This window comes from Schistocerca cancellata, chromosome 10 (genome assembly GCF_023864275.1).
Source record: "Schistocerca cancellata isolate TAMUIC-IGC-003103 chromosome 10, iqSchCanc2.1, whole genome shotgun sequence".
NCBI lineage: Eukaryota > Metazoa > Arthropoda > Insecta > Orthoptera > Acrididae > Schistocerca > Schistocerca cancellata.
Window position 1 is genome coordinate 138,214,236 of NC_064635.1, and position 26,504 is coordinate 138,240,739.

Here is a 26,504-nt window from a genome sequence, read left to right on the forward strand (position 1 = left end):
CGATACGTAATAAATATCGAATGCAATATACCTGCCTAAACGAGCGCCAAAAGCAGCACAAATTGTTTTCACATTTGTGACACACACAGGCATGCAGGAACAATAGGATGCAGTCAGGAAATCCGATATACAAAAGCCCCTCTACATTAATTAACGGAGCAACCTTAATCACTCTCGCATTTACCGTTTCTTCTCCGCCGCGCGTGGGGATCAATCTGTCATCTCCAAAGCAGTATGGACCGTTCGCGGCACACGGAAGAGCCTGCTGAAAATTTACTTCATGCTAGCGCGGAGTTAGCGTGCATATGAATGAAGATTTCTGTTAGTTTCGTTGGCACGTATTGTGGAAAAAAGTATGAAACTGACTTACCCAATTGCTTATTTTTAACCCTTTAATTCACAACAAGTAACCATACCCCCATTTCTTTAAAGACACGTACTACCACGCATAAAACAGCTTCAGACGTCTGATCACAACACAAATGAGTTAATGTGCTAAGTACGTAAAACTTTTACGGTTGAGTACGCAAAACCCTAATTATGTTAATCTACATCTACATCTACGTGATTACTCTGCTATTCACAATAAAGTTGTTTCTCTACCGTTCCACTCTCGAACGGCGTGCGGGTAAAACGAGCACTTAAATTTTTCCGTGCGAGCCCTGATTCTTCTTATTTTATCGTGATGATCATTTCTCCATATGTTTTTACAATCGAAGGAGAAAATTGGTGATTGAAATTTCATGATAAGATCCCTTCGCAACGAAAAACGCCTTTGTTTTAATGATTGCCACTAAAGTTCACGTATCATGTCTGCGGCACTATCTCCCCCATTTCGCGATAATACAAAACGAACCACACGTGGTCTAGGGGTGGTTCGAACCCCGCCGCTGCTTCAATTTTGATTAACAATCAGCATTGGCGGCCGAACACTTACAGCACAAGAAGTCACCCTCATTCTGCCACCGGCATTGTCAAAGAGGGCGCAGGAGCGGACAGGGGTTCAGGGCACTCTCTTGTCCCAGGGGTGGTTCAAATGGCTCTGAGCACTATGGAACTTCTAAGGTCATCAGTCCCCTAGAACTTAGAACTACTTAAAAGGGAAATGCAAAGGTTCAATCTAGACATAGTAGGGGTCAGTGAATTGAAGTGGAAAGGATTTCTTGTCAAATGAGTATAGGGTAATATCAACAGCAGCAGAAAATGGTATAATAGGAGTAGGATTCATTATGAATAGGAAGGTAGGGCAGGGAGTGGGTTGCTGTGAACAGTTCAGTAACAGGGTCGTTCTTATCAGAATCGACAGCAAACCAGCAACAACAATTGTTCAAGCTGAAGATGAAGCGACAGAGAAAGTGTATGAGAATACTGAAAGGGCAATACAGTATGTAAAGGGGGATGAAAATCTAATAGTCATGTGGAACTGGAAAGCAGCTATAGGGGAAGGAATGGAAGAAAAGTTTATAGGAGACTATGGGCTTGGGACAAGGAATGTAAAGGACACAGACTAATTGAGTTCTGCAACACGTTTCAGCTAGTATTAGCGAATACCCTGTTCAAGAATCACAAGAGGTGGCGGTATATTTGGAAAAGGCCGGGTGATAAGGGAAGATTTCAATTAGATCACATCATGGTCAGAGATTCCGAAATCAGATACTGGATTGTAAGGGGTAACCACGAGCAGATATAGACTCAGATCACACTATAGTAGTGATGAAGAGTAGGCTAAAGTTTAAGATAGTAGTCAGGAGAAATCAATACGCGAAGAAGTGGGATACAGAAGTACTACGGAATGACCAGATACACTTGAAATTCTCTAAGGCTAGAGATACAGCAATAAGGAATAGCTCAGTAGGCACTACACTTGAAGTGGAATGGACATCTCTAAAAATGGCCATCACAGAAGTTGGGAAGGAAAACATAGGTACAAAGAAGGTAACTTCGAAGAAGTAAGAAATACTTCAGTTGATTGATGAAAGGAGGAAGTAGAAAAATTATCCGGGAAACTCAGGAATACAGAAGCACAAGTCGCTGAGGAATGAAATCAGTAGGAAGTGCAAAGAAGCTAATACGAAATGGCCACAGGAAAAATGTGAAGACATCGAAAAAGAAATGATTAACGGAAGGACAGACTCAGCATAAAGAAAGTCAAAACAACCATCGGTGACATTAAAAGCAAGGGTGTTAACATTAAGAATGCCACGGGAATTCCACTGTTAAATGCAGAGGAGAGAACGGATAGGTAGAAAGAATTCATTGAAAGCGTCTATGAAGGGGAAGATTTATCTGATGTGATAGAGGAAGAAACAGGAGTCGATTTAGAAGAGATAGGGGTCCAGTATTAGAAACAGCTTTGGATGACTTAAGGTCAAATAAGGCAGAAGGGATAAATAACATTCCATCAGAATTTCTAAAATCGTTGGGGGAAGTGGCAACAAAACGACTGTTCACGTTGGTATGTAGAACGTATGAGTCTGCCGATGTAGCATCTGACTTTCAGAAAAGCATCATCCACACAATTCCGAAAAAGGCAAGAGCTGACAAGTGCGAGAATTATCACACAATCAGCTTAACAGCTCACGCATTCAAGTTGTTTACAAGAATAATACACAGAAGAATGGAAAAGAAAATAGAGGACGCGCCAGGTGACGATCAGTTTGGCTTTAGGGAAAGTAAAGGCACAAGAGAGGCAATTCTAACGCTTCGGTTAATAATGGAAGAAAGACTAAAGAAAAATCAAGACACGTTCATAGGATTTGTCGACCTGGAAAAAGCGTTCGCTAATATAAAACGGTACAAGATGTTCGAAATTCTGAAAATGTAGGGGTAAGCTATAGGGAGAGACGGGTCATATACAATATGTACAACAGCCAAGAGGGAATAATAAGAGTGGAAGACCAGCTGCTCGTATTAAAAAGGGTGTTAGACAAGGATGTAGTCTTTGGCCCCCGCTGTTGAAAAACTGATGAAAATAAAAGTTCAGGAGTGGAATTAAAATTCAAGTTGGAAGCATATCAATGATACGAATCGCTGATGACTTGCTATCCTGAATCAAAGTGCAGAAGAATTACATGATCTGCTCAGCGGAATGAACAGTCTAATGAGTACACAGTATGGACTGAGAGTAAATCGGAGAAAGACGAAGGTAATGAGAAGTAGTAGAAATGAGAACAGCGAGATACTTAACATCGAGATTGATGATCACGAAGTACATGAAGTTAAGGAATTCTGCTACCTAGGCAGTAAAATAACCAATGACAGACGGAGCAAGGAGGACATCAAAAGCAGACTATCTATGGCAAAATAAGGCATTCCTGGCCAAGAGAAGTCTACTAATATCAAATATCGCCCTTAATTTGAGAAATAAATTTCTGAGACTGTATGTCTGGAGTACAGCATTGTATGGTTATGAAACATGGACTGTGCGAAAACCGGAACAGAAGAGAATCGGAGCATTTGAGATGTGCTGCTACAGACGGATGTTGCAAATTAGGTGGACAAATAAGGTAAGGAATGAGGAGGGTCCACCTGATGTAGATCCTACACCACACACCAATACTCCAGAATAGAGCAGACAAGCGTGGTGCAAGGAGTCTCCTTAGTAGACCTGTTGCACCTTCTAAATGTTCTGCCAATGAATAGAAGTCTTTGATTTGCTCTATCCACAACATCGGTAGTAGAACAAAGTTCGTACCCCGCCACATTTCATTGTTGCCAAATTTATTCAAGATGGTGGTGATAGATATGGCAACATCGTAACTACATCCTGATGATGATGATGATGATGCTGATGATGATGATGTTTGGTTTGTAGGATGCTCAACTATGTGGTTTTCAGCACCCATACAAATTCCCAAACATTGCTCAGTCTAATATCGCCACTTTCATGAATGAAATGATGAAATGATGAGGACAACACATAGTAATCTCGAGGCAGGTGAAAATCCCTGACCCCGTGGGAATCGAACTCAGGACACTGTGCTCAGGAAACGAGAATGCGACCGCAAGACCATGAGCTGCCTACCAATGACATCATGGCAGGAATTTCAAATTTTGGTGGGAATGTAGGTCAATTGGGCTACCGCCACTAACATAGACCCTCCCCTCCCCCCTCCCATCGCCTCCCACAGAAATTAGCGGGAAGTTCAAATTCCAGCAGATCAATGCAACATACCACGGCTACCTCATCAAACCTAAGAAAATGGCGGGAAAAGAGGTCACTCAGGCTGCCTCCACTAACCTAAGACATGTGACTGTCACCCCTTCCTAGGAATTTTCGACAAAAGGACTCTGCCTGTGCTGGATATGATGGATGTAAGTCTTCATATTGCATGCAGTGTTTATTTAAACAATTTTAGGCAGTAGCTCCATTCAGTGTGTTCCCCATGAGGTCCAGATTCTAACTGACGTAATACACAGTACCACCATCGGAGGGCGCCATCGTCCCTCCCATGACATAATCCAACATGGCGGTCTGTAGGGGAAAATGGCGGTAAAAGGTCTCAGCCTGTTCTGGGCTGCTCAGAGAGGAAGGAGTGTGATTTATTTATTTTTGGAACAGTTTATTTAGGGACGGAGTTGACAAAGTATATTTATTACACTGATACAAAACACTCGCTCTGATGTTCTTGGGGTCACAATACACAGTGTACAGACCTGCAAACAACTCGTAAATAATGCAGTACACTGATGTACAGACATGCAAACAACTCATAAATTGATTAAAACTGTGTGCCGGACCGAGACTCGAACTCGGGACCTTTGCCGCTCGCAGGCAAGTGCTCTACCAACTGAGCTACCCAAGCACGACTCACGCCCCGTCCTCACAGCTTTACTTCTACCTTCCAAACTTTTCAGAAGCTAACCTGCGAACCTTGCAGGACTAGCACTCCTGAATGAAAGGATATTGCGGAGACATGGCTTAGCCACAGCCTGGGGGATGTTTCCATAATGAGATTTTCACTCTGCAGCGGAGTGTGCGCTGATATGAAACTTCCTGGCAGATTAAAACTGTGTGCCGGACCGAGACTCGAACTCGGGACCTTTGCCTTTCGCGGGCAAGTGCTCTACGAGGTACTGGCAGAAGTAAAGCTGTGAGGACGGGGCGTGAGTCGTCCTTGGTTAGCTCAGTTGGTAGAGCACTTGGCCGCGAAAGGCAAAGGTCCCGAGTTCGAGTCTCGGTCCGGCACACAGTTGCGATCTGCCAGGAAGTTACATATCATCGCACATTCCGCTGCAGAGTGAAAATCTCATTCTGGAAACTCAGAAATTACCTAAATAATGCAGTACACAGCAAGCAGACATGCAAGTAACTCGTAAATTGACAAAAAATAATGCGTGTGTAACGCTTTGCAAACATGCTTGCAACGCTTAAACAGCCAAAAATAATGGAGTGCACAAACACTCATTGCACGTAAAAAACTCTAAGAACTATTATCAACCACAACGTGTCAGAGGCTCCAACGCACGCACGCGTCGACGCCACCGCGAGCCACCGCTGCTGCCGACGGCAGTCAGCAGGTGAAAGTCACATCTACAGTTAGAGTTCTTCGAGTGTTATACTGGCGTCAAAGAACTCCAATGTGTGCACGCACCGTGTGCCATTCCATGTCCGCTGAACCACACAGGATGCTACTGCACACGCTCTCAGGAGTCAGTAGACATCGGCAGCCCCCCCACAACGTGATGAAGTAGACGTCAGCTGCCAAACCACACACAGATGTCCGTTCAGGTCCCGCAAGCATGAGATGGCGGCATCCCTTTCATACCTGACACCTGAGAATATCCCTTCGAAATACACTCCTGGAAATGGAAAAAAGAACACATTGACACCGGTGTGTCAGACCCACCATACTTGCTCCGGACACTGCGAGAGGGCTGTACAAGCAATGATCACACGCACGGCACAGCGGACACACCAGGAACCGCGGTGTTGGCCGTCGAATGGCGCTAGCTGCGCAGCATTTGTGCACCGCCGCCGTCAGTGTCAGCCAGTTTGCCGTGGCATACGGAGCTCCATCGCAGTCTTTAACACTGGTAGCATGCCGCGACAGCGTGGACGTGAACCGTATGTGCAGTTGACGGACTTTGAGCGAGGGCGTATAGTGGGCATGCGGGAGGCCGGGTGGACGTACCGCCGAATTGCTCAACACGTGGGGCGTGAGGTCTCCACAGTACATCGATGTTGTCGCCAGTGGTCGGCGGAAGGTGCACGTGCCCGTCGACCTGGGACCGGACCGCAGCGACGCACGGATGCACGCCAAGACCGTAGGATCCTACGCAGTGCCGTAGGGGACCGCACCGCCACTTCCCAGCAAATTAGGGACACTGGGGTATCGGCGAGGACCATTCGCAACCGTCTCCATGAAGCTGGGCTACGGTCCCGCACACCGTTAGGCCGTCTTCCGCTCACGCCCCAACATCGTGCAGCCCGCCTCCAGTGGTGTCGCGACAGGCGTGAATGGAGGGACGAATGGAGACGTGTCGTCTTCAGCGATGAGAGTCGCTTCTGCCTTGGTGCCAATGATGGTCGTATGCGTGTTTGGCGCCGTGCAGGTGAGCGCCACAATCAGGACTGCATACGACCGAGGCACACAGGGCCAACACGCGGCATCATGGTGTGGGGAGCGATCTCCTACACTGGCCGTACACCACTGGTGATCGTCGAGGGGACACTGAGTAGTGCACGGTACATCCAAACCGTCATCGAACCCATCGTTCTACCATTCCTAGACCGGCAAGGGAACTTGCTGTTTCAACAGGACAATGCACGTCCGCATGTATCCCGTGCCACCCAACGTGCTCTAGAAGATGTAAGTCAACTACCCTGGCCAGCAAGATCTCCGGATCTGTCCCCCATTGAGCATGTTTGGGACTGGATGAAGCGTCGTCTCACGCGGTCTACACGTCCAGCACGAACGCTGGTCCAACTGAGGCGCCAGGTGGAAATGGCATAGCAAGCCGTTCCACAGGACTACATCCAGCATCTCTACGATCGTCTCCATGGGAGAATAGCAGCCTGCATTGCTGCGAAAGGTGGATATACACTGTACTAGTGCCGACATTGTGCATGCTCTGTTGCCTGTGTCTATGTGCCTGTGGTTCTGTCAGTGTGATCATGTGATGTATCTGACCCCAGGAATGTGTCAATAAAGTTTCCCCTTCCTGGGACAATGAATTCACGGTGTTCGTATTTCAATTTCCAGGAGTGTACATGTTCACCTAGGCACCATTGCTGGTCTGATGACGCATAGCAGCTCCAGAGCCAAGAGATTATAGGAGCTAAAACGTTCTCAATGTTATAGCGATGTTGCACGGCAATGCAAATAACAGGCAAGTCCCCCCTCTGGATGCACTATAGAAATTAGTTCCAGAATAACATCAATTGCTTTCACCCTAGCAATCCTAATGGGACAGCCCCTTCATTACTGAATTTACCCATCAAACTGCTGCTGCTGCCAGTGTGGGAGCACCGTCCGCCATTGTTTTCTTCAGAAGAGACTTTCAGTGGCAAAACTATTTTGTACAGATCGCCATATTGCACTGACAGATATATACTTCTCGCAACACTAGACATTTTCCACCAGCTGACGGTCACAAGTCACCCACTTCCAATGCGTGACCAGAGCGCTCTCGACGGACTGAAGTCACTTCCCAAACTGTTGTACAAAGACATGCTCGTTTCTACACCAATATCAAGACTCTTGTGATTACAAGAACACATGTATTTTCGCACATGGTTTGCTGCCAGAATATTATACCATTTACGCGATTTTTCTTGATATCAATCACATGCCAATATCGTTTGCGTAGCAGTATCGCTCACGCAACATAATTCCGAAGATACAGACTGGAAATTATTTCTCTAGAAAACCGAAAATTTTGCGAGTTGGAGCATGCTGTAAACCACTGAGTACCTAGAAACTTTACTCATCTGCAAAGGCCTTTATGTGAAAAAATAGAGGAAAGTGATATTTCCACTCGCAAATACCGATGTCGATGATGTAAAAGATTCCAAATCAACCCTATAATTTACAAAGTCAGCTATGGTGTTCCTCATGTCTAGAGAACCAGCAAACATGTCTTCCACCCGTCTTTCTCCTGTTAGACGCACAAACCACAGTCGATGTTCTCTCAATGGCGCGAAATATTCAACCACACGACCATACTGAATCTTCTCAAATTTCCACATGATCACGAAAGCTGTCCAACACATACAAAGTATTAGTTCTCTATTCGGCAATGCACCACACCCTCAGTCAGAGAATCATTCTAGGAAACCGGTTACATATATATTTTATCACTGTACTTACAATTAAATATTACGGTCACGGTCTCAGCTGAATGATATTCAACAGCGAGCGAAGCATTGGAAATACATCCTGCTGATGGATGTGGCTCTGGAAATAGGAATATCTGTACCATTTTATAACTTGACATACTCTTCCCTTTGCTATCACAGTATTCCAGGTCAAATCCATACCTTCCTTATGACTGAACATAGTCGTTTCCTTTGCACATGTTGGAATACAAAATGGTCAAAATGGCTCTGAGCACTATGGGATTTAACATCTGAGGTCATCAGTCCCCTAGAACTTAGAACTACTTAAACCTAACTAACCTAAGGACATCACACACTTGCATGCCCGAGTCAGGATTCGAACCTGTGAACGTAGCGGTCGCTCGGTTCCAGACTGAAGCGCCTAGAACCGCGTCAGAAGACAAACACGTACTTTATAAGCCTGATGCTCAATGCAAAACTATCATGCATCACCTAATACTAAGTATAATACTTCGCCAGTAACTGATTATTGGCGATACGAAATAATGCTGACCGAAAATCAACGCTGTGTAGACATGTCTCATAAGTTTTCTTGCGAGTGGTGCCACTGTGTCTTAGAAAGAGAGATGTAATCGTCTTACAAACCGCCAGATATTAGAAAACACGACCATATTACTATCACAAGCGGTCATGGTTCTTCAGGTGCACACAATTACCCATGATAAAAGCTGTACTGGCTTCATAAATCAAGGTAAGGCATTAACTCCGAATGAATTGGTTTTTACTGACAAATACCACGGCACTGAATTTAGACAGTGATCATGAGAGAGTATATTATCAGACCAGTAGTGCCGTTACACATAGCCTATGGTGCAACCTCGTGATGAAATCGCTGAATTTAATAGTGCCGTTACACATAGCCTATGGTGCAACCTCGTGATGAAATCGCTGAATTTTGAAAGTGATTTGGCTAAGGAACGTGGAATCAAACAGCTATTTGCAACTCCCTCATGCCACCACTAGATATTTCTCCAGTATTTGTAATGTATTCTGTCTCGATACCATGTCAGAGGCTCTGCAGTATATCCACTGGATTGTAGGCGATGGGTGATTGAGAGGGATCACAAACAGTAGATGATGTGCTGATTGAGGTCGTAAGAAATGTACACAGGCTCCTCATATCTCTAGTGTTACGCTATCTGCTAGAAATGATGTCTATGATTTGGAATCAAGTCTTCCCATTCAACCATATACCTGCATTGGATCCTATAGAGCATTCCTTTAATGATTACAGCCACTAGTGAATCACATTTCTGGCCCTCTCATATCTCGAAACGCGTCACCTTTCTCAAACCTGTCTGCTACAGTAAAATTCCAATGTGGTTTTAGGTAGTCCCTTGCATCTTGCACCTGCTGCCATTTCTGCAGCTTCGCGCATGTGATCGTTCCAATTTAAGTCGGAACTGAACAGAAGTCAAAGAGAGCCATATCCACCACAACCTGTGTAGAAACAGAGCGACCTGGGTTAGTGCTACAGGTCCATGTTTTGACCATTCAGAGAAAATGGGAACAAGTTGTCGTTGCTCTGCCAACAGTGTACGACGTGTAAGGTCAGTGCCAAACGAAGCCTGCTCCTGCAGCACTAGACAGTATAAAAGACAGTACGGGAACTGGGAGAAGGATGAGGATTTTGCTACTGCATTGTGGTGTGACCCCAAACTACAAGTTCTGCTGTCCTAAGTGGATCCACATCCCTCAGGGCCCATTCACATCTATCAGCCCAACATGCTATCTTTATTATTCTGAACCATCCAACAGGGGAAAATTACGAACTATAAAAGGTCCACTAACTCCATCCGATTGAGAACTTAATAAGATTTTTACCGCATCTCTCTCCTCCCATATACCGAAAACAAATACCGCCTGTGTGCTGGGGTCAAGCACATGTGACGATCCTATTAAATATACAGGTATTGATCCACTGCACAGACCAGTTTAAAGTTTCATCACCTGTACCGTAGGAGGGTGACCGTATCCCACAAACTGTGTTATAATCCGAACAGACGCTCCCTGTGACCCTGTATCATTGTTTGAAACATTGTTTTTTCTCCTGTAAGACACTTTGTACTCTGCCATACATTTTGTTTTTTCCACCACGACTATGAGGTCTGTGCCAGGTTCTAATCTGACATTAACACGTTCTGATCCATGGCTTCTCGCAGAAAACTAGATGTTGCACTTTATAACATGTTGTTACTGCTGCAACCATAACACACTACACACACTGGATGCTTGTGAATAAAAGACAGTTGCAACATAAGGAACTGCAAGACTTTGGAGGCGTTGTGGAGAGTTTCCAAACTGCAGTCCGAAGATGATTGACGATCTCTACATTTAAACTCATCTGTCACAATGACAGAATAGTTGATGGCTCTGCATTCCATTTCGACTGATTCCTCATACTGCAGCCATGTATGCAATCACTGTTTCAGCAATCCCCAGATGGTGTTGCCCCTCCACCAAAACTCTTTCTCCAACTCAAACAAGTGATTATATGGTAACCAACAACATACCAGTGGACACATGGGATGGAAAAGACACCGTCGATGTAATGTAATAATAAGCATCACAGTTGATAGTGTGAACAATTTTAGCAATTTTACAGTAATTTCAACACCGACCAATGATGCGACAGCATGTTATCTCAGTTTCAGTATCATTGCTAAACAGCCCCTTCTCTACTTTGCGAGTACCATTGCGAATGTCGATAGTTGATTGTGAAGTACGTCCATTCATTGTTAATTCCAGAACACGTACATCATCAAAGTATACCAGACAGTGCTCTCTACATTTTTGTGACACCTCGAGCATAGTGCATAATTTACGATCTATCTCTATGCGGATGGGAGTCACAGAGCATTCTCGCAGTCTTAGGATAAAAGTAGAGACTGAAAGCCCGCCCTGCAGCACCGGTACCGATTTAATCTGCAGCCGAGCAGAAATAGACCGCTACATTCCACGTCTCGTGAATGAATGGACCTTGGAATTTGGAATCTGTTATATGACCGACATCAGTATTTGCGAGTGTAAATATCAGTTTCCTCTATTTTTTCGAGTTTTCACGTAAAGGTCTTCAAAAATGGTTCAAATGGCTCTGAGCACTATGGGACTCAACTTCTGAGGTCATTAGTCCCCTAGAACTTAGAACTAGTTAAACCTAACTAACCTAAGGACATCACAAACATCCATGCCCGAGGCAGGATTCCAACCTGTGGCCGTAGCGGTCTTGCGGTTCCAGACTGCAGCGCCTTTAAACGCACGGCCACTTCGGCCGGCCGTAAAGGTCTTCACACATGGGATAAGTTTCTAGATACTCAGTGGTTTACAGCTTGCTGCACCCAGCTAAAGTTTCAGATTTCTAGAGAACTAATTTCCAGTCTATATCTTCAGAATTACGTTACACGAGCGATACTGCTATGCAAATGACATGTATTGGAAGCAGGTGGCTTGCGACCATCAACTGCAGGAAAGTATCTAGTGCTGTGAGGAATATATATGGTACACCAGAATGCATTTTTCACTCTACAGCGGAGTTTGCGCTGATATGAAACTTCCTGGCAGATTAAAACTGTGTGCCGGACCGAGACTCGAACCCGTGACCTAGCCTTTCGTGGGCAAGTGCTTGGTAGAGCACTTGCCTGCGAAAGGCAAAGGCCCTGGGTTCGAGTCTCGGTCCGGCACACAGTTTTAATCTGCCAGGAAGTTTCATATATGGTACTGTCTGTCTCCATGGTATATGTAAGAGTGTCTGCAGTCGACAGCTATATGAATGATGCAAAAGAATCGACTTTGTATGGCACACGATACGAATTGTATGTCTGCTACATCGACACAGTGATATATTGTTGAGTTTGAGATCGGTTTCACGCTCTAATATTCAAGCTTCCGTCCTGAGTGGCAGAGCAGTGTAATTGAGTAAGAGTCTTTCCATATTTGATGATCTGTATGCCACTTTTACTGGGTTTAACTGTCAGTGCAATATGGCGATCTGTACAAAATAGTTCTGCCACTGAAAGTCTTGTCTGTAGAAAACAATGGCAGACAGTGCTCCGTCACCACCACCACCAGCAGTTTAATGGGTAAATTCAGTGATGAATGGGCTGTCCCATTAGGATTGCTAGGGCGAAAGCAGTCGATGTTATTCTGGAACTGATTTCTATAGAGCATCCAGAGGGGGGCTTGCCTGTTGTTTACATAGACATGTGACATCAGTATAATATTGAGAACCTTTTAGCTGCTATGTTCTCTTGGCACTGGACACACACCACAGCTATACATCATCACACCAGCATTTCTGCCTAGGCGAACATGTATTTCGACTGGAATTTCTCAGGTGTCATGTATGAAAGAGACACTGCCACCTCACACTTGCAGGACCTGAACGAACACCTGTGAGTGGTTCGGCAGCTGACGTCCACAGCATCACTTTGTGGGGAATGCCAGTACATCCTGACTCCTGGGAGTGTGTGTGATAGTGTCCTGTGTGGTTCCGTGGACTGGGGATGCGGGTGGTGCGGGCGCGCATTGGAGTTCTTTGAAGTCAGTATAACACTCGAAGAACTTTAACTGTAGATGTGACTTTCACCTGCTGGCTGCTGTTGGCAGCGATGGTGGCTTGTGCTGGCAGCAATGCATGCGTGCAGTGGACCCTCTGATACATCATGGTTGGTGATAGTTCGAAAGTGTTTTTTATGTGCAGTGAGTGTTTGTGCACTGTATATTTTCGGCTCTTTAAGCATTGTGAGCATGTCTGCATAGCATTACACATGCTTTATTTTTTGTCAATATACGAGTTGCTTGCATGTCTGTATGCTGTGTACTGCATTATTTAGGTAATTTATGAGTTGTTTGCATGTCTATACATCAGTGTACTGCATTATGTACTGGTAGTTTGCAGGTATGTCTCGTATGTACTGCATTATTTCAGTTCAAAATGGTTCAAATGGCTCTGAGCACTATGGGACTTAACATCACACACATCCATGCCCAACGCAGGATTCGAACCTGCGACCATAGCGGAAGTGCGGCTCCACACTGTAGCGCCTAGAACCGCTCGGCCACTCCGGCTGGCCATTATTTCAGTAATTTACGAGATGTTTGCGTGTCTGTACATCAGAGTACTGTATTATTTACGAGTTGTTTGCAGGTCTGTACTCTGTGTATTGTGACCCCAAGAACATCAGAGCGAGTGTTTTGTATCAGTGTAATAAATGTACTATGTCAAATCCGTCCCTAAATAAATTGTTCCAAAAATAAATAAAGTACACTCTTTCCTCTCTGAGCAGCCCAGAACAGGCTGAGACCTTTTCCCACCATTCTTCCCCTCCAGATCGCCATCTTGGATTATGTCATGGGAGGGATGATGATGCTCTCTAGTGGTGGTACTGTGTACTAGGTCAGTTGGAATCTGGACATCATGGGGAACACACTGGATGGAGCTACTGCTCAAATTGTTTAAATAAACACTGCATGCAATATAAAGACTTGCATCTATCACATCCAGCACAGGCTGAGTCCTTTTCCCCCAAATTCCTAGGAAGAGGTGATAGTCACATGTCTTAGGTTAGTGGAGGTAGCCCAAGTGACCTTTTTTCCCGCCATTTTCTTAGGTTAGATGAGGTAGCCGTGGTGTATTGCATTAATCTGCTGGGATTTGAACTTCCCGCCATTTTCTGTGGGTAAGGGGGTGGGATGGAAAGGGGGAGGGAAGGGGGTATGGAGGTAGCCCAATTGACCTATCTTCTGGCCAAAATTTGAACTTCGCACCATGACGTAATTGCGACGTTGAAATATGTATCGCCGCCATCTTGGATCCATCATCTACAATAAATTTGCCTACAATGTAATGTGGGGTGGTATGAACTTTGTTCTACTACTAACATTATCTATATGATCGTGTCAATTTAGGTTATTTTAATTGTAATAGCTAAGTATTTAGTTGAATTTACAGCCTTCAGATTTGTGTGACTTATCGCATAATAGAAATTTAGCGGATTTATTTTATCACTCATGTGAATAACTACACACTTTTCTTTATTCAGGATCAATCGCCACTTTTCGCACCATACAGATGTCTGATCTAAATAATTTTGCAATTCGTTTTGGTCATTTGGTTACTTTACAAGACGGTAAATGACAGTATCATCTGCATACAAACTAAGAGGGCTACTCAGATTGTCTCCTATGTCGTTAAAATAGATCAGGAACAACTCAGGACCTATAACACTTCCTTGGGGAACGCCAGATATTTCTCTTGTTTACTCTTTGACTTCCCTTCTATTACTACGAACTGTGGCCTTTCTGACAGGAAATCACGAATCCAGTCGCACAACTGAGGCGATATTCCATAGGCACGCAGTTTGGTTACAAGACGCTTGTCGAAAGCCTTCCGGAAATCTACAAATATGGAATCAATTTGACATCCCCTGTCGATATCACTCATTACTTCATGAGTATAAAGAGCTAGTTGTGTTTCACAAGAACTATATTTTCTGAATCCGTCCTGACTATGTGTCAATAAATCGTTTTCTTCGAGCACAGTGTACCTTCCAAAACCTTACTGCAAATCGACGTTAGTGATATGGGCTTGTAATTTAGATTCCTCCTACTTCCCTTTTTAAATATTGGCGTGACTTGAGCAATTTTCCAGTATTTAGGTATGGACCTTTCTATAGAGAGCGGTTGTATATAATTGCTAAATACAGAGTGATCTACGCTGCTTTGCTACACCGAGGATATCTACTTCTACGTTTCTTATCTTGGCAGTTGTTCTTGATTGGAATACAGGAATATTTACTTCGCCTTCTTTGGTGAATAAGTTTCGGAAAACTGAATTTAATAACTCTGGTTTAGTGCACTGTCATCAGTGACTTCGGCCGTGAAGGTATTGATTGCGTGTTGTCACTGGTGTGCTTTATGTATGACCAGAATCTCTTTGGGTTTTCTGCCAGATTCCGAGATTCCGAGACACACTTTTCTTGTGGAAGTTATTAAAGGCATCTCGCATTGAAGTACGCGCTATATTTCGAACTTCTGCAAAATTTTGCCAGTCTTGGGGATTTTGAGTTCTTTTAAATTTGGCATTCTTTTTTCGTTGCTTCTGCAGCAGCGATCTGACCCGTTTTGTGTACCATGGGGGATCAGTACCATCACTTATTAATTGATGTGGTACATATCAATTGCCGTCGATTCTATCTCTTTGAAATCATTCCACATCTTTTCTACGCTTACATTATCAGCTCAGAAGGAGTGGAGACAGTCTCTTAGAAAGGCGTTGAGAGCATTTGTATCAGTTTTTTGTTGATGGTGGGTGTTACGGTATTCAGTCTACCAGCAACTGCCTTGTGGTCGCTAATCCCTGTATCCGTCATGATATTCCCTGTTTTTCCTATTAGTTCAGAAAAGGTATGAAATAATGTTTAAAGTTTGTTGGAAGTTGCTAAGTGCCCTCATTATCGAACAGTGGATGAGTACAATTTGGGTAATTTACGCTCGGTTTTGAGAAAAGGTAGCTTTTTACACATCTCAATGTTTATGGAGTCAACCTCCTTAAATATGTGCCGTACAATTCAAGTCTGGAGCAGAGCAAACAGAATCATAGTGTAAAAGATACAGCTGAGGATTTGTCATGAGTTGCACAGTATTTCTGGACCAAGATGTATTTGTGGACCAAGATAACCTTACTTCTGCCACACTTATTCAAGGGTTTTCAATATTTATTTGTTTGTTCAGCTGTGTAGTCATACAGATTTTGGATGTCTCTGTAAATTTATTTTGTTTATAGTACTTAACCTTCGGTAAATGGTTCATAAACTTTGCTTCAGTTTCGGAAACATTGATATTAACAGGAGACATCAGAATGGCAAGCGTGGAAGTAACAACTTTCTGGCACGTAACCTCTGAACCATTTACGAAAGATTAAATATTATAAACGGAATAAATCTACGGAGACATCCAAAACCTGTATGACTAGATTGGAGACACTTGGATAAGTATGACAGAAGAAAGGTACACATTGGTCCAAAAACACCTGTAACTCTTGGCCAGTCCTCAGTTGTATTTTTTACAATATGATTTCGGTTTCTAACAGTCGCCCAAAGCTCTGAGAAGGAACTTGTACCGATTACGTGTCTCTCGCCTGTCCGTATATCATTCCTGATACATAGTGCGGATTGCATAAAACGAATCTGTAGAGGCAACCAAATCACCCTGTATGCAAAGTTTCCAAGTGTAATACTTCACTCGCTGTGTTAAACCTTTAAGGTATGACTACACCTCTCAATGAGTAAATTATGTCAGCATTTCAAGTTTTTAACTGTTATATGAGGTACTGTCAGGCAGTAGCAGCCGACCGAGACAGACACAGCAACAGGGAAGTAACCTCTTTTGTGTCATTTACGAGTTCCTAACCAGGAACGAATTTTATCATATCATCTGTGTGCTTTAATAGTTTCTTGAGTTTCTGCGTGTAATTTTAATATTTAACAGCCACAGTTCTCGCATTTTCGTCTGCGTCGGAAAGTAAACCGATTTTTGACATATTACAAGTTCCTAATCAGGGTGAACTATTTAGTTTCACCTGAGTTCTTCGATAGTTAGGTTTTTGAATATCTGCGTATTATTAGACACAGCTCCTGCGGTTTCGTCAGGGCCCACAGTAGAGTTGCGTAGCACGCGCCGATAGTCCGTTTATCCACATAGTTTAGTTTTTCACGGTCTTCAGTATGGACACGGACTGCATTTGTTATGTGCGGATGTGAGCCGAGTTGGTGACATTTCGCTCTCAGCTTCAGGCTGTGATGGCTTCGGTTACACAGCTTGAGGCTGCAGTGGATGGGCACCACTGTTGTGGACCGGCCGTGGGGATCCAACGGACGTCCAGCACGTCCGAGTCCTCCGATCGGTCCTCACCGGTGGCCAACCCAGTTACTGCTAGCGCAGAGGATGAACCCTCACCTGTGGTCAAGTGGGAGGTCGCCCCAGGGCGAAGCAGGCGGCGAATGACTTCCCAGACGGCCGCACGTAAGGCCTCCCCGGTTTGTCTGACAAACAGGTTTCAGGTGCTGTCTGTGGCTGACACTGTCGATGAGCCAGATGCTGTCACCTGTCCTGTTTCAGAGGAAACCACTCAGCCTGTAAGATCCGGGCAATCACAGAGGGTGGGATAATTGGTAGTTGGGAGCTCCAACGTTAGACGCGTTATGGGGCCCCTTACGGACTTGGCTGTCAAGAAGGGAAAGAAAACCAATGTGCACTCCGTGTGGATACCGGGTGGAGTCATTCCAGATGTGGAAAGGGTCCTCCCGGATGCCATGGAGAGCACAGGGTGCAGCCAACTGCAGATGGTTGCTGACGTCGGTACCAATGATGTGTGTCTCTTTGGATCAGAAGAAGTTCTCTCTGGTTTCGAGCAGCTAACAGAAGTGTTACAGGCTGCCAGTCTTGCTTGCAAAATGAAAGCGGAGCTGACCATTTGCAGCATAGTTGACAGGACCGATTGCGGACCTGTGGTACAGAGCCGAGTGTAGGGTCTGAATCAGAGGCTCAGACGGTTCTGCGACCATGTAGGCTGCAGATTCCTTGACTTGCGCCAAAGGGCGGTTGAGTTCCGGGTTCCGCTGAATAGGTCAGGTGTCCGCTACAGGCAGGAGGCGGCTGCACGGGTAGCGGGGGCTGTGTGGTGTGGACAGGGCGGTTTTTTAGGTTAGAGGGTCTCGGGAAAACACATGAAGGGCTTCAGTCACAAAGGGTGCAGGTTGAACACAGGAAGAAAGTAGATACAGGAACCATTGTTATAACAGTTTTAAATTGTCGTAGCTGTGTTGGGGAAGTACCAGAACTCCAACCTCTAATAGAAAGCACTAATGCTCAAATAGCTATAGGCACTGAAAGATGGCTAAAGCCGGATATAAACTCAGCCGAAATTTTTGCGAAGAAAATAACGGTGTTCCTAAAGGATAGGCTAAACACGGTTGGCGGTGACGTGTTTGTTGCTGTTAGAAGTAGTTTAACTTGTCGCAAAATTGAAGTACATACTTCCTGTGAGTTAGAATGGGCAGAGGTCATTGTTGGCAACCGTAATAAAATAATAATTGGATCCTTTTACCGACCTTCCAATTCAGATGAAACAGTTGCTGATATGTTGGCGAAAATACATGTTCACTTCCGGAGGTACGCATAAAATATCATCCGAAATTGTGCTAAATGCATTCTCTGAAATTTATTTCGAGCAGTTAGTTCATGAGCCCACGCGAATAGTAAACGGTTGTGAAAACACACTTGACCTCTTAGCAACAAATAATCCTGAGTTAACAACGAGCATCAAAACCGATACAGGGTTTAGTGAACACAGGGTTGTCGTAGCGAGACTGAATATTGTAATCCCCAAATCTTCCCAAAATAAGCGAAAAATATGCCTATTCAAAAAAGCAGATACAAATTCACTTAACGCCTTCCGGAGAGACAATCTCCACTCATTCTAAATTAATAATATAAGTGAAGACCAGATGTGGCTTGAATTCAAAGAAATAGTATCGGCAGCAACTAAGAGAGTTATACCAAATGAATTAACAAACGATGGAGCTGATCCTCTTTCGTACACAAAACGGGTTGGAACACTGTTGCAGAAACAACGAAACAAGCATTCCAAATGTAAACAGACACTAAATCCTCAAGATTGGCGATCTTTTACAGAAGCGAGATGCTTATAACAGTTTTCACGACGGCACTTTGTCTCGAAATCTAGCAGAAAATCCAAAGAGATTCTGGCCGTATGTGAAGTATAGTAGCGGCAAGAAACGATCAAGCTTTTTCTGCGAAACAGCAATGGAGATACTATCGAAGACAGTGCTGCCAAAGCAAAGTTCACAGCCTTCCGAAATGCCTTCACAAAATAAGACGAAGTAAATATTCCAGAATTCGAATGGAGAACAGCTGCCAACATGAGTAACGTAGAAGTAAATATACTCGGAGTTGTGAAGCAACTTAAATCCCTTAATAAAAGCAAATCTTCTGGTCCAGACTCTACGCCAATTAGGTTGCTTTCGGAGTATGCTGATGCATTAGCTCCATACTAAACAATCATATACAACCGTTCGCTCGACGAAAGATCCGTACCCAAAGACTGGAAAGTTGCACAGGTCAAGAAAGGTAGTAGGAGTAACCCACTAAACTACAGGCCCATATCGTTAACGTCGATATGCAGCAGGATTTTAGAACATATATTGCGTTCGAACATAATGAATCACTGAGAAGAAAACGTCTATTGACACACAGTCAACATGGGTTTAGAAAACATCGTTCTTGTGAAACACAACTAGCTCTTTATTCACATGAAGTGTTGAGTGCTATTGACAAGGGATTTCAGATCGATTCCGTATTTCTCGATTTCTGGAAGGCTTTTGACACTGTACCACACAAGCAGCTTATAGTGAGATTGCGTGCTTATGGAATATCGTCTCAGTTATGTAGCTGGATTTGTGATTTCATGTCAGAGAAGTTACAGTTCGTAGTAATTGTCGGAAAGTCATCGAGTAAAACAGAAGTGATTTCTGAAGTTCCCCAAAGTAGTGTTATAGGCCCTTTGCTGTTCCTTATCTACATAAACGATTTGGGAGACGATCTGAGCAGCGGTCTTAGATTGTTTGCAGATGACGCTGTCGTTTATCGACTAATAAAATCATCAGAAGATCAAAACAAATTGCAAAACGGTTTAGAAAAGATATCTGAATGGTGCGAAAATTGGCAGTTGACCCTAAATAACGAGAAGTGTGATATCATCCACATGAGTGCTAAAAGGAATTCATTAAACTTCGGTTACACGATAAATCAGTCAAATCTAAAGGCCGTAAATTCAACTAAATACCTAGCAATTACAATTACAAATATCTTAAATTGGAAAGAACACATAGAAAATGTTGTGGGGAAGGCTAACCAAAGACTGCGTTTTATTGGCATGACACGTGAAAAATGTAACAGATCTACTAATGAGACTGCCTACACTACGCTTGTCCGTCCTCTTTTAGAATACTGCTGCGCAGTGTGGGATCCTTACCAGATAGGACTGACGGAGTACATCGAAAAAGTTCAAAGAAAGGCAGCACGTTTTGTATTATCGCTAAATATGGGAGAGATGGTCACAGAAATGATACAGGATTTGGGCTGGACATCATTAAAGTTGGGACGGAATCTTCTCACGAAATTCCAATCTTCAAATTCCATATTTTGTTGACACCGACCTACATAAGGAATCAGAGCTCGTACGGAAAGATATAGGTGTTCGTTCTTTCCTCGCGCTATACGAGCTTAGAATAATAGAGAATTGTGAAGGTGGTTCGATGAACCCTCTGCCAGGCACTTAAATGTGATCTGCGGAGTATCCATATAGATGCAGATGTACTGAAAAACAAACTTTCGCTGCCCCTGGAAGCCGTTAGATAGACAACCAGCATCTGGGTCTGGGCGACAGTTTCAGATATTTAGTAATAAAAGTGTTGGTCTCACACAAAAAAGCTTTCGAATAACCGTTGTACTAGTATTAACATTCCTGGTGTATTTTATCTGTCAGTGTTGGACTCAGTCTTCTATTGGCTATGCACAGCTGGCAACATCAGTACTTGGCATTTAGTCAGCAGATGGCACAGATTCGGCAGGTTATATGAGAACTGTGAGGTACTCGATGACGCTTTTTTTTTCTTTGGTCAGTTGCATCACGAACAATCGAAAACTTCCAGGCAGCCTATATCAGCTCACTTTTATAAAATACTACCTGAGCACCCGGCGTTGTCCAGGTATGTATTTATTCCACTCTTCTGTGAGAGTACATCTCCTTCTTTCCCCTCTGTCCATATCCTGCTTCTCCCTCTATTCTCCCTCTTCCACCCCCTCTCTCTGTCTACCCATCCACCCCCAATTTCTGTCCATCTCCTCTTGGCCCTCTCTTTGTCCATCTGCTACTCCCTCCTCTCTCTGTCCATGTCCTCTTCAGCTTCTCTCTGCCTACCTCTTCTTCCCCCTGTCTCCCTCAACCTCCTCTTCTTCCCTTTCTCTGCCCATCTCCTCCCCTTTTCTCTATCCATTCCCCCACCCCTCTCTATCCATCTTCTCCTTCCCCCTTATATATGTCCATTTCCTCGTGACCCTCTATTTCTTCCTCCCCATCTTTTGTTATAACATCCTTTTACTGAGGACATTATCATCCCCACCCCAATAGGACGCTGCTGGTTCTTACTCCCACAGTATCTCCTTCCAGATCGTAGTTGGCATGTGCACCAAATTTGATTGAAATTGTTCCAGAGGTTTACTATGAGCTTTGCGGCGCATACACATGTCAAATATATTTTACACATATTTAAAATATTTCACTCGTATTTGTTCACATATTTCACCTGTACATCCAGCGAATTTCACCCTACGGTTTCATTCTCACGCAGCACGATGTTTATGACAGTATCTCCTGAGCTATGTCTTGTAGAATGATATAATTTTGATGGTACAAACTGTGTTATATGTGAAACTTCCTGGCAGATTAAAACTATGTGCCGGACCGAGACTCAAACTCGGAACCTTTGCCTTTCGCGGGCAAGTGCACTACCATCTGAGCTACCCAAGCACGACTCAAGAGCCGTCCTTACAGCTTCAGTTCTGCCAGAACCTCGTCTCCTACCTTCCAAACTTCGCAGAAGAGCTTCTGTGCACTTTCCGCTGCAGAGTGGAAATCTCATTCAGTGTTACGTGTCTACCGTCTGCGAAATGTGTTGTGAAAAATGTTAAAGTCCTAGACAGAACAGTCTTGATCGCATAACAAGACTTTTATTCATAAGTGGTGGCCGATTTCGACCCGATGTGAATCATCTTCGGGTCACACTCTAGTCATGAAGCGTGAAGACGGTGACTCGGAGCAGGAACTGGGGATACCACCACTTATAAACTAAAATGTATTTCATAAAATTTCGGTCGTGCAGTCGCATAAATTCAGCTTCTTCTTCTAATATTTCGGCTGAATACCGTCCAGTCATCTCCAGAGTGAGCCGCGGTGACTAACGCTCCAGCACGTGCTCCGTCCTTTTAAACCCGAGGACCGAACCACTGCGTATGCGGCCGAAGAGACACAAAGCGCCAGAGACGTTGATAGGCGGCAAAGAGGTATGATACATGCATGGAAATTATGATTGCGCAGTCGATCCACGCGGTGATATCGATGTGTCAACGGAGAGTTGCACCGTCGCGACGTCTTTGTGATTTAATTACAGAAATTTCCGGATTCCATGATTTGTCCAAGCTGAAGCCGATATCTCTGTTAATTAAATTCGTCGCAAACCGAATTTCAATTGCTTCTTTCACTACTGACCCAGAAAGATGAAGATACTAAAATTTCGACATTTAATTTCCATGCATATGTTACACCTCTTTGCCGCCTATCAACGTCTCTGGCGCCTTGCATATCTTCGGCCGTATACGCAGTGGTTCGGTCCTCGGGTTTAAAAGGATGGAGCACGTGCTGGATCGTTAGCCACCTCGGCTCACTCTGAAGATGGCTGGACGGCTTTCAGTGGAATTATTAGAAGAAGAAGCCGAATTTATGCAGCCACACGCCCGAAATTTTTTGGAACAGTCTTTGCGCGGCGAAAACATTAAGATGCACAAAAATGTATTTATGCGGTCAATACTGCTCTGTGTAATATTTTATTAGCAGATCATTGCATTCTCGTCTGTTCTCAATAGGTTTACGAAGTTTGTGTAAGGTTAGTTACAAGTCACTAAGTGCCCTCATTCTCAAATAATGGATGAATAAAGTATGGGTAATCGCGCGTCGTGGGCGACATCGCTTCTTCATCACCCCCTCTCGGCTTTTACAACCCCCACAGCTATTCTTTCCAGACAGTAACTGAAGGTGGTTTTCACACCCAAATCAATTATTTCCAGACGGTAACTGATATGTGTACCAAGTTTGGTTGAAATCACTCCAGTTGTTTAGGAGGAACTGTGGAACATATACCGGGTGAATCACCTATCATTACCGCTGAATATATTTCGTAAACCACATCAAATACTGACGAATCGATTCCACAGACCGAACGTGAGGAGAGGGGCTAGTGTAATTGGTTAATACAAACCATACAAAAATGCACGGAAGTATGCTTTTTAACACAAACCTAAGTTTTTTTAAATGGAACCCCGTTAGTTTTGTTAGCACATCTGAACATATAAACAAATACGTAATCAGTGCCGTTTGTTGCATTGTAAAATGTTAATTACATCCGGAGATATTGTAACCTAAAGTTGACGCTTGAGTACCACTCCTCCGCTGTTCGATCGTGTGTATCGGAGAGCACCGAATTACGTAGGGATCCAAAGGGAACGGTGATGGACCTTAGGTACAGAAGAGACTGGAACAGCACATTACGTCCACATGGTAACACCTTTTTATTGGTCTTTTTCACTGACGCACATGTACATTACTATGAGGGGTGAGGTACACGTACACACGTGGTTTCCGTATTCAATTACGGAGTGGAATAGAGTGTGTCCCGACATGTTAGGCCAATAGACGTTCAATGTGGTGGCCATCATTTGCTGCACACAATTGCAATCTCTGGCGTACTGAATGTCGTACACGCCGCAGTACATCTGGTGTAATGTCGCCGCAGGCTGCCACAATACGTTGTTTTATATCCTCTGGGGTTGTAGGCACATCACGGTACACATTCTCCTTTAACGTACCCCACAGAAAGAAGTCCAGAGGTGTAAGAGCAGGAGAACGGTCTGGCCACTTTACGCGTCCTCCACATCCCATGAAACGCCCGTCGAACATCCTGTCAAGGGTCAGCCTAGTGTTAATTGCGGAATGTGCAGGTGCACCATCATGCTAATACCACATACGTCGACGCGTTTCCAGTGGGACATTTTCGAGCAACGTTGGCAGATCATTCTGTAGAAACGCGATGTATGTTGCAGCTCGCCGACCGTGGCCCGTGTTTGTTACAACAGGCAACTGAACGTCGGAGGTTTGAAGCGTCAACTTTAGGTTACAATATCTCCGGATGTAATTAACATTTTACAATGCAACAAACGGCACTGATTACGTATTTGTTTATATGTTCAGATGTGCTAACAAAACTAACGGGGATCCATTTAAAAAAAACGTAGGTTTGTGTTAAAAAACATACTTCCGTGCATTTTTGTATGGTTTGTATTAAACAATTACACTAGCCCCTCTCCTCACGTTCGGTCTGTGGAATCGGTTCGTCATTATTTGATGTGGTTTACGAAATATATCCAGCGGTAACGTTAGGTGACTCACCCTGTATACATATATGCATACACACAAATCGGGTGCTTCTGCAAAACCGTGTAAAAAAGTAACAGGGCTTAGAGAAAGCTGCACTGAACAATGTAAGGCAGGAAACCTGCGGCCGGAGATGCCAGCTTAAGGAGAGATATGGAAGTAAACTTGTATATCCCTTCGTCTAGCACTACTGCTTTCCAGATTATTTACAACTTACATCGGCACAAGTTTACACGTACTGTGCTGTTTATTTACATGAACAATCATTATTTCCTGCAAGGAAGCGAGGAAGACGAGACTGACTACTAGGAACTATTTCCTGGTCGTTGGGTCGAAAGGGGAGGTCCCATTCCATGGCGTGCGGGGGCACCTGACGTGAATCCCCTTGATTATTTCCTATGGGGATACAAAAAGTCGTTCGTGTATGAGACCCCACTGGGCACGGGGATGGAATTAGTTGCCAGAATTGCAGCTGCCTGTGGTATGACTTGAAACACGCCAGGGATATTTGTCAGGGTGCGTCAGTATCTTTTTCGCCTATGCCATGTTTGTATTGAGGTTGATGGCCGTCAGGTTTTCAGCACATTTTGTAACCTAGAGTAGAAATGGTACTTTCATTGTGTCACTGATGGTATTTACAGTTAACTGTAAGTAACGCTAATTAAACTGCTACCGAAGCACGACTCACGCCCGGTACTCACAGCTTTACTTCTGCCAGTATCTCGTCTCCTACATTCCAAACTTTACAGAAGCTCTCCTGCGAATCTTGGAATGTAGGAGACGAGATACTGGCAGAAGTAAATCTGTGAGTACCGGGCGTGTGTCGTGCTTCGGTAGCTCAGATGGTAGAGCACTTGCCCGCAAAAGGCAAAGGTCCCGAGTTCGAGTCTCGGTCGGGCACACAGTTTTAATCTGCCAGGAAGTTTCATCATCGCCATTGGTTCTTTGTGTGTGCCGTCGTGTTAGTGCTTTAGTGTTTCACCACCCACGCTCCATCGTTCACGTGTGTTATTTCAGTCATCAGTGTTCGTGTACAAGTGCTGAACGTTTCTTATTTTACTACACCTGAGAACGGCTCTGTGTTTTTTACTCATGTGTCTACTGTTTTTTGTACATCATTATGTTTTGTTTTTCTATGTCTTCCTTGTTGCTATTTGTACTATCTGTGGCCGAAGAGCAGCGTAATATTGCCGCTGCAGCCCCACCTTTGTATAAGGTTCCAAAATAACAATAAAGAAAAAAAATGGCTGGGATTCAGTTCCGGCGAGGCAGTGCACGAGCATTAACTCACGTGAAGATGGCGGCCAGCTGGTCCGCCGAAATATTGTGTCTGGACGACGACATGATGCGGCTGCAAACCCGTGAAGAATATCAGCAGTTATAACGCTGGGAAAGTCTACGAAATCAAAGTCATTCCTTTCCTGACGTTTGACTTCCACCATTACGACCCAATCATCCAGATTGCAGAACCACTGATTATTATAATAAAAGTCGCCTGCCTCCTGCAACTCTATACCACGTTTATATTATGTTATTATATTTTCTTTTTCTTGTGTTTTAAGTCTTTTACTGAGGACATTAATGTCGATATCTACATCTACATCTACATGACTATCCTGGAATTCACACGTAAGTGCCTGACAGAGGGTTCATCCAACCACTCTCTGTACCGTTTAACTCTCGAACAGCGCGAGGGGAAACGAAACACATATTGCCGTGTGAGCTCAGATTTCTCTTATTTTATTACAATGGTCATTATTATCCCCTGTGTCGCTGGGTGTCAACAAAATACTTGCACATTCGGAGGAGAAAGCTGAGGATTGAAATTTCTAAAAGGATCTCGCTGCAACGAAAAAAAACCGTTTACTTTAATGTTAA